The sequence below is a fragment of the Nerophis ophidion genome, linkage group LG11 (assembly GCF_033978795.1).
Source record: "Nerophis ophidion isolate RoL-2023_Sa linkage group LG11, RoL_Noph_v1.0, whole genome shotgun sequence".
In the NCBI taxonomy this organism is placed as follows: Eukaryota; Metazoa; Chordata; class Actinopteri; order Syngnathiformes; family Syngnathidae; genus Nerophis; species Nerophis ophidion.
Genome location: NC_084621.1, coordinates 37,076,591 through 37,088,853, shown reverse-complemented (window position 1 = coordinate 37,088,853; position 12,263 = coordinate 37,076,591).

Genomic DNA, 12,263 nt, shown 5'->3' with positions numbered 1-12,263 from the left:
CCAAAATCACACCTTTTTTGTTTTTTTCAGGTGAGGGACTTCTCAAAGAAGCAGTTCCCATATTTTCCAAATTGTCCTCGGGAAACTCTTATAGATACATTGCTATCTCTGAGCCCAAATCATAAAAAATGTATCTCCGTGATATATATCTCCTTAAGCCCAGTTGCTCCAAACTCTTTATCAGTGGTTAGAACCTCGTGGGAGAGCGATCTTAACACAAACATATCTGATCAACTCTGGAACTCTGCCCTGAAACTGGTCCACTCCTCCTCGATATGTGCCCGTCATGGTCTCATCCAATGCAAAGTAATCCATAAAATTCAGTACACTAATTCAAAACTATCCAATATCTACCCCACTGTTAGCAATATTTGTAATAGATGCAAACAATCTCTGGCTGATCATGTCCATATGTTCTGGGCCTGCTCTAAATTATGTTCGTTTTGGGAGGACATTTTTAACACTATCGTAAAGGCATACGGTCAAGACTTTCCCTCCAACCCATTATCAGCCGTTTTCGGCATATGCCCTGATAACACATGCCCTGTACCACTAAAACGCACGGTGGCTTTTACGACCTTGCTGGCCAGGCGACTGATCTTGTTCAATTGGAAGCTGGCTCACCCCCCATCACACGGCCGTTTAGAGAGGTTCTCTACAATTTAAAACTGGAAAAACTTAGGTTTTCACTAAATGGCTCTGCTCAAGTGTTTTGAGAGTTCATGAAATCCTTTCTTACTGTATATCAACTCTCTGGACTTATGTCCAGACGCAGATGAGGAATGATCTCCCTTTTATTTATTATTATTATCTTGTTTTTTTGATTTTTTAAGTTGTTATTATTATTATTATTATTTTTTTTTTTTTAATCTTTGTATTTATTTTATTTCTCTCTTTCTCCCCTTCTCTCTCCTTTCAGTCTCTGTCTGTCTCTGGCCTTGTATGGGTGTGTGTGTGACTGTGTCTGTTTTTGTCGTCTTACTTGTTGTTTGTTTGTGCCATGAGGCCCTGGTTGGTTTGACCTGAGTGGGGTAGGAGGGTGGGTGGTTTCAGGAGTAAGGGTGTGAAGAATTCACTGACTTTAAAATTGTACTGTTTCGACTATTTGGAAAAGTCAATAAAAAAAGTTGGATTAACAAAAGCATCATGTTTGTTTTTCCTTTCAACTTCCCTGGTTATTACTTACTGCAGACTTCATGAAAGCCAACCAACATAATGAAATATCACTTACTGTACAAAGGCTGCTGTCGCTGGAATGCAGACTGATAGGATGTTGATATATTCCCATTTAGATAAAGAACGACTTGGCTTCACGGTGGAAGAGGGGTTAGTGCGTCTGCCTCACAATAGGAAGGTCCTGAGCAGTCAGGGTTCAATCCCGGGCTCGGGATCTTTCTGTGTGAAGTTTGCATGTCCTCCCCATGAATGCGTGGGTTCCCTCCGGGTACTCGGGCTCACTCCCACTTCCAAAGACATGCACCTGGGGATAGGTTGATTGGCAACACTAAATTGGCCCTAGTGTGTGAATGTGAGTGTGAATGTTGTCTATCTGTGTTGGCCCTGCGATGAGTTGGCAACTTGTCCAGGGTGTACCCCGCCTTCCGCCCGATTGTAGCTGAGGTAGGCGCCAGCGCCCCCCGCTACCCCAAAAGGGAATAAGCGGTAGAAAATGGATGGATGGATGGATAAAGAACGACTCATAATTCTCGTAAAAAAAGGGGGGGGTTGGAAACAAGCTTCTTTTTGTGTCTTTCTCACCATTTCCAGGTACAAGTTGGTATAAATTAACAATCTTGTCGGATTATGTACCTTTAATAAGCTCCGGGGCTAGAAAGCAGTTTACCTGTCGATGATGTCAACATAGCAGCAACAAGCTTGTTAGCTCTCAATGCACTGCTAAAAATATTTTGTCTGCGTTAGCGCTTACAATAACAATATCACTTATTCTTGGTTAATATTCAAGTCACAAAATGTAAATTGACTATTGTTGGTGCTTTTTGGATGGTTATTTATTGGGTTTTATGGGCGGAATAAAGGACCCCCAATAACTGCATTGTAAGCAGACTTTTATTTGCGTTTATTTAACAGTCAGCATGCATTAAAAAATACATCTCTCTTCTTGTCTCTCATAATGATTGTAAACAATTGGCAACATTCTCCAAAAAGTGCAGTTCCCCTTTAAAGTGCTACAGTAGAAACCAGTATTTAAAACAATAACATTTTAGCCATTAAAACAGATAAAATTCTCAGACTAAAACACAGTATGTGAACATACTAAATACAAAACATGCAGAATAGTGGGCTTTCTAACGGTGTCTATTTATTTTAGTTATTTAAATAAAAAAGAACTTGGTCAAAAGATTTCAGTGTGTGTACCTTCAACAATACTGCGATGACAATAATAATAACCATGACAATTTTGGTGACAACAATAAAGACATAAAATGTTCATATTGTCACATCCCTACTCATACTTAATGTCATGTTGTCATTTATATCGCAAACTCATTGGGACTGAAACAACAGCGCCACTGCTGGCTGTAGCCAAACAGTTGCCTTTATTTAATAATTAATCTGCCATCCTTGCAATCTTCAAGTCAAATTAAGGTTGGGTACACATATCTACATAGTGGGAACAATAATGAGAATAATTTATTTTTACACTCCTTTCACAGTCAACGTTTGTTGAAAAATGCCTATAAAGTTTTGAAGACCCCAGATTTTCAATTTGAGGTTTTCAGACCATACTCAACAAAATTATATCAAAAGAAGGCTTGAAATATATCGAGTTGCATATCATGAGCCTATGTTACATATTAGTTTCACCTTGTTAATCTAATTGCTGGAATAAACAAACCTTTGCACGACATTCAAATGTTTTGTTTCACCTGTATAATAGATGAGATAGTGATACAGTGGTACCTCAGTGTAGCACGCGCAAAGTAGTGAGAGTGCAGCATCACGACAGTGTGACGTGTTGTGCCGTAAAGCTAAGTCAAGCACATGCGTGCGATTGTATCAGATGATGTAAATAAAGTCGTGAACGCACAATCATCCGTACATTCTTACTTCAACATTAGTAGGGATGGGTACCGCATCCCGTATTTTTTTGTTTTTTTGGCACCGTAAAATCCAAAGGTGCCATCTTACGGTGGCTGAATTGCACGTGACGTCACGCTCGGTTGCCGGCTCTTTGCACTTCGGCACTTGTCGATCACTCCAGCAGCCAAACTACCTCTAGGTAATGTTGCAATTTTCAATGCCAACAAAGCAATTGACTCAAAAAATATACACTGGCTTTTGCTGTTGATATTCTACTGACTAGCTGTAGCGATTTTACATGGCGATTTCAACACTTCCAAATTTGTTAATGAAAACTACAACTAACAAGCATATTACAATCAAACAGCTGCTGCATAATAAGTACAATACTTACAGTATTAACACTGTTTAGGGTGCAATAAATAAAAAAACACAACATAAACTATTTTGTTAATCTCCCTGTGGGAAAAAGACCATCTTCATGCGTCATTAAATTTTGGGGTGGGATGGGTACAGGTATGAATGATTGAGGCTTAGAAATGAGATAGTAACACCAGATATAAAAACTAGATAGCAGTTATCATAATCAGTTCATCTTTAAATGTTGCAATAAAAAAATGTATTCTTATTTTTAAAAACAATATTAGTACACATGAAAGTACAGAAAATTCGTACCGTTGAATACCGACATCGATTGCTTGGTACCGGTAATTGTCAACATATCGGTTCAAATGTGAATGGTACTCATTCCTAAAGATGAGTACCAGCACTTTAGTAAGAAAGTACGAAGATTATATCTGTGTGGCTCCCTTATCCCTCGCCACTTAATGCCAACAAGAGTCTTTAACACATGTAAAAATTATGTTTAATGTTCATCTGCCATTTATTTTTATTTCACATTGTTTACAGCATGTACGACTACAATTATTCACTATAAAATGTGTTCTGTTTTAGTATTTTGAGGTGTCTGGAACAGATTCATTTCCTGAATTATTCTTATGGGAAAATTGCTTCGTTTTCGTGCGATTTGGTGTGACTTTTGGAACGGATTACAAACAAAAACCTAGGTACCACAGTACAAAACTGAGGACAAGGCCTCTTCATCTCATCATGGCAAACTCTTGCCAACTTATTGAACCTGGCCCAAATTAGAGCAGCGCAAGCACTCTTTCCCCTTTTGTGTTGCACTTGAGAGGCGGAATTAGTCAACCATTTTCCCTCCAGATTCAAGCGCGGCCGCCCAGCTCGGGGCTTAATCAAGTGGAAATTGGAATAGGGGGACTTAAGGGGGCGGTGGCCCGAGTTGCGGGGTGCAGGGTAGAATGGAGCAATTGTTCACATAAAGGCCTCATGTAGAGCCCACTTTGAAGTTGGAGTTGGGGAGGGTGGGCTGGGGCGGAGGCGGGGGGGTCCGTGCAGAGATTTTACAGTAGTAATACTTGATTGCTTTTTTTGTTTTGTGTGTGGCAGGGGTGTTACAAAGTGGGATCATAAAACAACAAGTGAGCCCAAATCACACAGATAGGAAGCTAATATTGCCCCATTGTTGGACAGCCAGCAGCATCAACATTCAAGCCAGATTCCCCTCCATTTGTCCCACTCCCATACAAGCAGACAGGCTCCCACTGACCTATTATGTTGCAAAGCCTTTCTCATGCATGTCTTGAATGGTGGCAGGATAATCACGTTTTCCTGAGACCAGCTAAGCTGCACTAAATAAGCCGCACACAGCAGGAGGGAGGCAAAACAAAGTTGTGTGGAATAATGTCTAATAAAAGTATTGCTGAAAATGTGCATATACTACAAGGACAAGTGTCATGTTGATGAAGATTCCTACCTTCTTCTTTCTGCAGGTGTGTTTTAGTGATGCTGCTTCCAGTAGATCCCAGTAGTTGCACCTTTAATGGAGGCTCAATGTTACAGTAGTTGACAAAGTGTAAACATTCTAATAACGCAATTAAAAAGTGAATAGACAGCAGTGCACACTTGCAGGAGAAGCTGGTGTCAGAGTTTAGAGCTGCAGGTCTTCCGAAGGTTCACAAAGTGGATATTTGCATTAGATGGACCCTCCCCTCGCTTTTCATGGCTGCCATTGTTTGCCTCAGCCGGAGCTCAGTCCTTCCCTAAATCTCTCACGACTGGAGCAGAGAATGCTGCCTTTGCTTTTCTGGCACCAATTAACAAAAGGACGCCACACAACTTTTACTTTTAGCAGTCATTGTATCAATCAGGCGTCATTATTGTTAGTGCACTGGAAAAGCTACCCGCCAAAAAAAAGCTGACAAAATGTAAGATAAAAAGTCTAGATTTTGGAAAATAAATACTAAAAACTATTGAAATTGTCTGTCCGTGCAGCTAGTTATTTTACTTGATAAGACATTCTAAATTAAGATTTGTGTACCGAGGAATTTGCAGGATATTTACGCAATATATTGCGTAAATATATTTGATTCTGAAAAAAAAAAGAATTGTTCAACTTGCACTTCTTAAATGAAACATCCTTGGGATGTTGTAGAACCTCTGAATAAGATTATATTTGAGGGCAAAACCAAAATATTGTGTTTGAACAGTTATTTTCTCAGTTTTAACATTTTTAAACTCAGTTTCTCACCTCGGTCTTCAGTGATGTCTGACTTCAATGATTACCTCTCAAAATACCATAATTGATGTCACCACATGACCATTGCTGGAGAAATCCTATACAGAAACACATTTACACCCTACAGTGTACAAAATGAACTATTTTCTGGAGAATTTACAAATCAATAAACCTGTATCAGCAATTAAAGCATATTTTATGTTCTACTGTCAAAATTTAAATTGCAAAAACATATTAAAAGTGACAAAATTTAATATTTCAATTTGTAGAACCTATTCGACGCCGTATAAGCCAGTGGTACCCCTCCTAGTCGACTTAATCAAGTGGCAATAGCGCGCATTTTCCCATTTCATCGCCAAAACAGCTGAGCTAGCTTCCGGGGTTGGCCGACATCGTCTCACAATATGTACAGTGGGGCAAAAAAGTATTTAGTCAGCCACGAATTGTGCAAGTTCTCCCACTTAAAATGATGACAGTGATCTGTAATTTTCATCATATGTACACCTTAACGGTGAGAGACAGAATGTGGGAAAAAAAATCAAAGAATTCACATTGTAGGAATTTTAAAGATTTTACTTGTAAATTATGGTGGAAAATAAGTATTTGGTCAACCATTCAAAGCTCTCACTAATGGAAAGAGGTTTTGGCTCAAAATCTCACGATACATGGCCCCATTCATTCTTTCCTTAACACAGATCAATCGTCCTGTCCCCTTAGCAGAAAAACAGCCCCAAAGCATGATGTTTCCACCCCCCTGCTTCACAGTAGGTATGGTGTTCTCCTCTGCTGTATCACCCATGTATCCATTTTGGTATAAACTCAACTTGTCGTGTTTGGAGGAACAAGAATACTGAGTTGCATCCCAAGAACACCATACCTACTGTGAAGCACGGGGGTGGAAACATCACGCTTAGGGGCTGTTTTTCTGCTAAGGGGACAGGACGATTGATCCGTGTTAAGGAAAGAATGAATGGGGCCATGTATCGTGAGATTTTGAGCCAAAACCTCCTTCCATCAGTGAGAGCTTTGAATGGTTGACCAAATACTTATTTTCCACCATCATTTACAAATAAATTATTTTAAATTCCTACAATGTGAATTCCTGGATTTTTTTTCACATTCTGTCTCTCACAGTTGAAGTGTACCTATGATGAAAATTACAGACCTCCGTCATCATTTTAAGTGGGAGAACTTGCACAATTGGTGGCTGACTAAATACTTTTTTGCCCCACTGTAGTTTCTCTTTAATTATAGTTTTTGAAAATGGCCTTGCAAATATATATCTGCCACCTAATCAACGTATTGTTCTCCTTCTCTGCTATCCCGGTCTGGATACGGCGCAACACTTCCTGCTTCCTGCTAAATTGAAACTTCTGAATAAGTACTTACTTTGGAATGACAAGTGAGCATCCACTCAAAGTCTCATTAACATCAGGATACTTGGATAGGTTACTGTCAACAACTTGTGATCTGATCTATCGCAACTGTCTCTCAGCTCTGTCTTCTCAAATTCGGTCAGGTGAGTATTCAATCACAATATCACTGTATTTCACGTTCACTGACATCCGCATTGTTGATTCTGAAGGCCTCGGGCAGATTTGGTACAGCATGGCAACATAAGCTAGCTGAATTCTGATTGGATACAAGCTAAAAGTAAACACAACAGCACTGGAACGAGCATAATATGACATGATGAGAATATGAATATTTTTAGATATTTAGGGAAAGTCAATTAAAAAATAATTGTATCTTTAATTATTATCATGATTTTTGGTTATGTTAGGCCAGCAGATGGCCCTGATGGCACACTACTGTTTAAACTAGAATAGACAAAATATTATTATTCATGCTAACATTAAGATTATGATGTTAAGTCATTGACTAAAATTAAGGTAAATAGATTTTAAAACAAGAGACATTTCTAGAAATGTGATGTAAATCTTGGCAAGTGGCAAATAATTTGCAGTGTATTTTTATTACGTATTAATAAAATAATTAAATCACTGGCTGCTCTCTCCCCTACCTAGATGAACTGTACAGTGCAAGGGGCCTCAAAAAGGCCCAAAACATCATAAGGGACCCATCTCACCCTGGACATAAACTTAATGAACTGCTGCCCTCGGGCAGGAGATACAGGGCAATTAAATGCCGGACAAACAGATTTAAGAACACTTCTGCTGAACACAAGACAATAATGACTGTGCATGTGAGCTGTGTGCTTGGCATTTTTATGTATTTTTATCTATTCATCTACTGTATGTCAGGGGTCAGGAACCTTTTTGGCTGAGAGAGCCATGAAAGCCAAATATTTTAAAATGTATTTCCGTGAGAGCCATATAATATTTTTTTAACACTGAATACAACTTAATGCAGGATTTTTTTTGAAAGACCAACGTTTTTAGAGTAAAATAGGTCTCCTACTTTTTTTTAATAACATTGTTATTCTGAACCTAACCAATAATAAATAAAATACTTCTTACCATTAACCTCTTAAGGCCCAAGCTGTTTTTTCACGTTTTTTTATTTCTCTTTGCTATTTGGGCTTATTGGACCCTAATTAGATTAATTAGATTCAGAATATTTATTTTGCCATTGTTCGAGAACGGGTTCACAAACTAGGAATTTTTCTTGGTGCTATCATGCAACATTAAACACATTTAACACATAATAGAATAACATGAGCTGTAACTGAGCTATCAGATCTTGTTATTGTTCATGTGTCTGATGGCCGAGGGGAAAAAAATGTTAAGGTGGCGGGAGGTGTGGGTCTGGATGGACCATAGTCTCCTGCCTGAGGGGAGAGGAGAGACTAAAAACTAAGAATCATCTTTTGATATGATGATGTTAGTCCATAAGTACACAAACGTGTACTTCATGTTTAGTGACATGGAGGGATGGGAATGAAGATTTACAAAATCAGCTGAAAATTTCTTAATCCTAAAACGCCGCTTTGCGGAAGGTGCGGCCGCACCCGAGTGCACAGCTAGGGGGGTCTGGGGGCATGCCCCCCCATAAAAATTTTGAAATCTATGTTAGTTTAGGATGCATTTCCTGCTATTTTGAGTCAAAATCTGACAATATTCTCCTGACCAAAATTTCACATTTATTAGCAAATATTTTCATAAAAATGTATCATGTGATGAAATTTATGCATACAAGTTTACACATATATCAAATTCTTGCACACTTTTGGACTATATTGATTACTTTTGAATTCATTGCACAAAAATTTTAATTTGGAAAGGAAACATTTGCTTCAAAAAGATGCAAAGATTACTTTTTGAAAAATTCAATCAATAATTGAAAAAATATTATATAATAAAACAAATGACATGCTTGTCATGCTTTAAAAGTTTAGTTAAAAACATGCTTTTCACACGTTCAATCTGTTATTTTGAAGACAACATCATGCTGTATTAATTCATTCTGTATTAGACATGCAAAATATGTTAAATCAATTAATTCAAAGAATAAAAAAATGTGTATTGTAGCTCTGAATGTACTCGTCTGTCATAGATTGGTGTGAAAGGAGCCGAGTCGGAGGTGGGAGGCTTCGATAGTTGATTTGAGGCTGAATTTGTGACGATGTTTGACTTCAGCTTGAAGGCACATGCCAGTGAAAAATTACTTCCCCGTAAACTCACTTTATTTAGATTCCTTGCCGATTTCGCGTGGTCAAAGAGTGCCACCTTTCCCCGAGATCCATAGTTCACAATGTCATTGCAATATAAGCACTGAGCACATCCCGGTTCATCGCACTTTGCAATGAAATCGCTGATCAGTTCGTCTACTTCTACGATATTGTTGTTAATCTTCACCTTCAGTTTGATAGATATATCGAGTCATGCCCAGTTCCACTTGTTTCTCACGCCCTTATCGATATCTTTCGCTAATGAAGCATTCCTATCTTGAATAAGCTTAACCATGTCCGAAACTGTTTCGTCAGTAAAGAAACGTGTTAATTGAGAGCTACTGTGTTTTCTTTCCAGATTAGTCGCCGATAAACACAACCAATATAAACAGAATACGAGTTCAGAAACGCTCAAAAAATTGACGATCAAGTGTTGTACCGATATCTGTTACTCATCGGAATTTGTAACTCCAGGGGGCGATGTTCCCATGGCGTTTGTTTGATGGTAAACGGCAAGGCAAAAGAGGAGGAGAAGAAGAACACTTGCGTAAATGGCGTAAACTATCCTTAAATGGCATAAACTATATTGGAAAATGTATGTGTGTGAGAGAGAATCAACAGCTGATACAATGGACTCATACTATAATGAAAGTAAGTCCTTGATTTAAAGAATTTGTGTAATTTATAAATGCTGAAATTCTGACAACTGACGTTTTAGCATTAAGCGTTCTTCTTCTCCTCCTATTTGCTTGCCGCTTAACCATCAAACAAACGCCATGGGAACGTCGCCCCCTGGAGTTACAAATTCCGATGGGTAACAGATTTCGGTACAACAGCGGCGCCAAAATCGGCGGAATTCCGCGGATCCGCGGAAAATTCCCATCCCTGGAAATGCTAACTCTTATTTTTACAATTTTTCCCCCCAAATTCCATTGTATGTTGTACTCTTCTGACACCACCAGATGGCAGTATAAGCGGCCACTTAAGCGGCCATAAGACCCCATTTAGTAGTGTACACACTTTTGGAAATAAGAGCTAAAAGGTGCTGTCCACGCAAGTGGCCACTAAGCCTTTAGAGGTTTTTAATACGACTTCTTAAACAGGTGCAGCAGAAAACAGATAGATGGATTAAAATGCATGATAATGTTTTATATTTTGAAAGTTATTTTTAACACTGTGATTACCAGCGGAATTTTTTATTATTTATCATGTTAAGCAATGTCAGCCAAGATTTATCTGAGCCAAATGCAGTCATCAAAAGAGCCACATCTGGCTCGAGAGCCATAGGTTCCCTACCCTTGATCTATGTTCTTTTGCTTTTATGTGTTACTATGAATTTGCACTAAATTAGTTCATGCTTACAATTTCATTGCACGAGGTATAATGACAATAAATATATATTCTATTCTGTATTAATACTACTTAAAGGCCTACTGAAACCCACTACTACCCACCACGCAGTCTGATAGTTTATACATCAATGATGAAATATTAACATTGCAACACATGCCAACACGGCCTTTTTAGTTTACTAAATTGCAATTTTAAATTTCCCGGGAGTTTCTTTTTGAAAACGTCGCGTAATGATGACATGTACGCATGACGTCACGGACTGTTAGGAAATATGAGCGCTGCGCACACACACAGCTAAAAGTAGTCTGCTTCAACGGCATAATTACACAGTATTTTGGAGATCTGTGTTGCTGAATCTTTTGCCATTTGTTTAATTAATATTGGAGAACTATCATGAATTGATTAACTACCATGAATCGATTAACGTGGACCCCGACTTAAACAAGTTGAAAAACTTATTCGGGTGCTACCATTTAGTGGTCAATTGTACGGAATATGTATTGAACTGTGCAATCTACTAATAAAAGTATCAATCAATCAAAATAAAAGAAGTCAAAGTAGAAAGATGGAGTTGGGAAGCTTTAGCCTTTAACCACACAAACACACGGTGATTCCTTGTTTAAAATTCCCGGAGGTGAAACTTTACTATGGATCAGAGCGGTCAAGTGAACATGGATCCCGCCCGAATGTCAACCAGCAGGTTTCGGTGAGAAAATTGTGGTAAAAAATCGCATCTTACCGGAGATCAACTGAGCTTGCACCGTCCATAAAGCTGCCGTCGACTTCCCTGAGACACTGGCCTCAAGACACCCGACTATCAGGTACTGTTAATCTCACTAAAACACTAGCAACACAATAGAAAGATTTCCCAGAATTATCCTAGTAAATGTGTCTAAAAACATCTGAATCCATCCCAATGCAATCGCGTTTTTTTATTTTTTTATTTTAATTTTTTTTCTAGTCAGTCGCTATCGATATCTTCAAACACGAATCTTTCATCCTCGCTCAAATTAATGGGGAAATTGTCGTTTTCTCGGTCCGAATAGCTCGTTGTTCGAGGCTCCCATTAAAATCAATGTGAGGATGTGAGGAGCCATCAACGGGTGACCTCATTGTCTGCGACTTCCGGTAAAGGCAGGGCTTTTTTGTTAGCAACCGAAAGTTGCGAACTTTATCGTGGATGTTCTCTACTAAATCCTTTCAGCAAAAATATGGCAATATAGCGAAATGATCAAGTATGACACATAGAATGGACCTGCTATCCCCGTTTAAATAAGAAAATCTCATTTCAGTAGGCCTTTAATACGTACATATTAATGCATGGTGAGCACCCAAACATGCTAAAGTTTGCATAGTGATGGAATTGTCCAACTCAGACTTTGAACAACCAAAACATTGTGCTAGAGTTAACTGTTTCGTAATGTTCATGTTAACTTTATGGCTTTATTTATTGATATTATTTAATTGAATACTTTATGAAATTCAAAATTATATTTTGTCGTGTAGACTGTAGATTGTTTGAAAGCCACTGCTAGCATACTCGTGCTACCTGGTCTTTTGACCAGTATGCTATAGCACTGGAGTAGATTAGTAGAACAACGTTAATGTGTTCATTCAAATTGGTATAGCTATGGAATG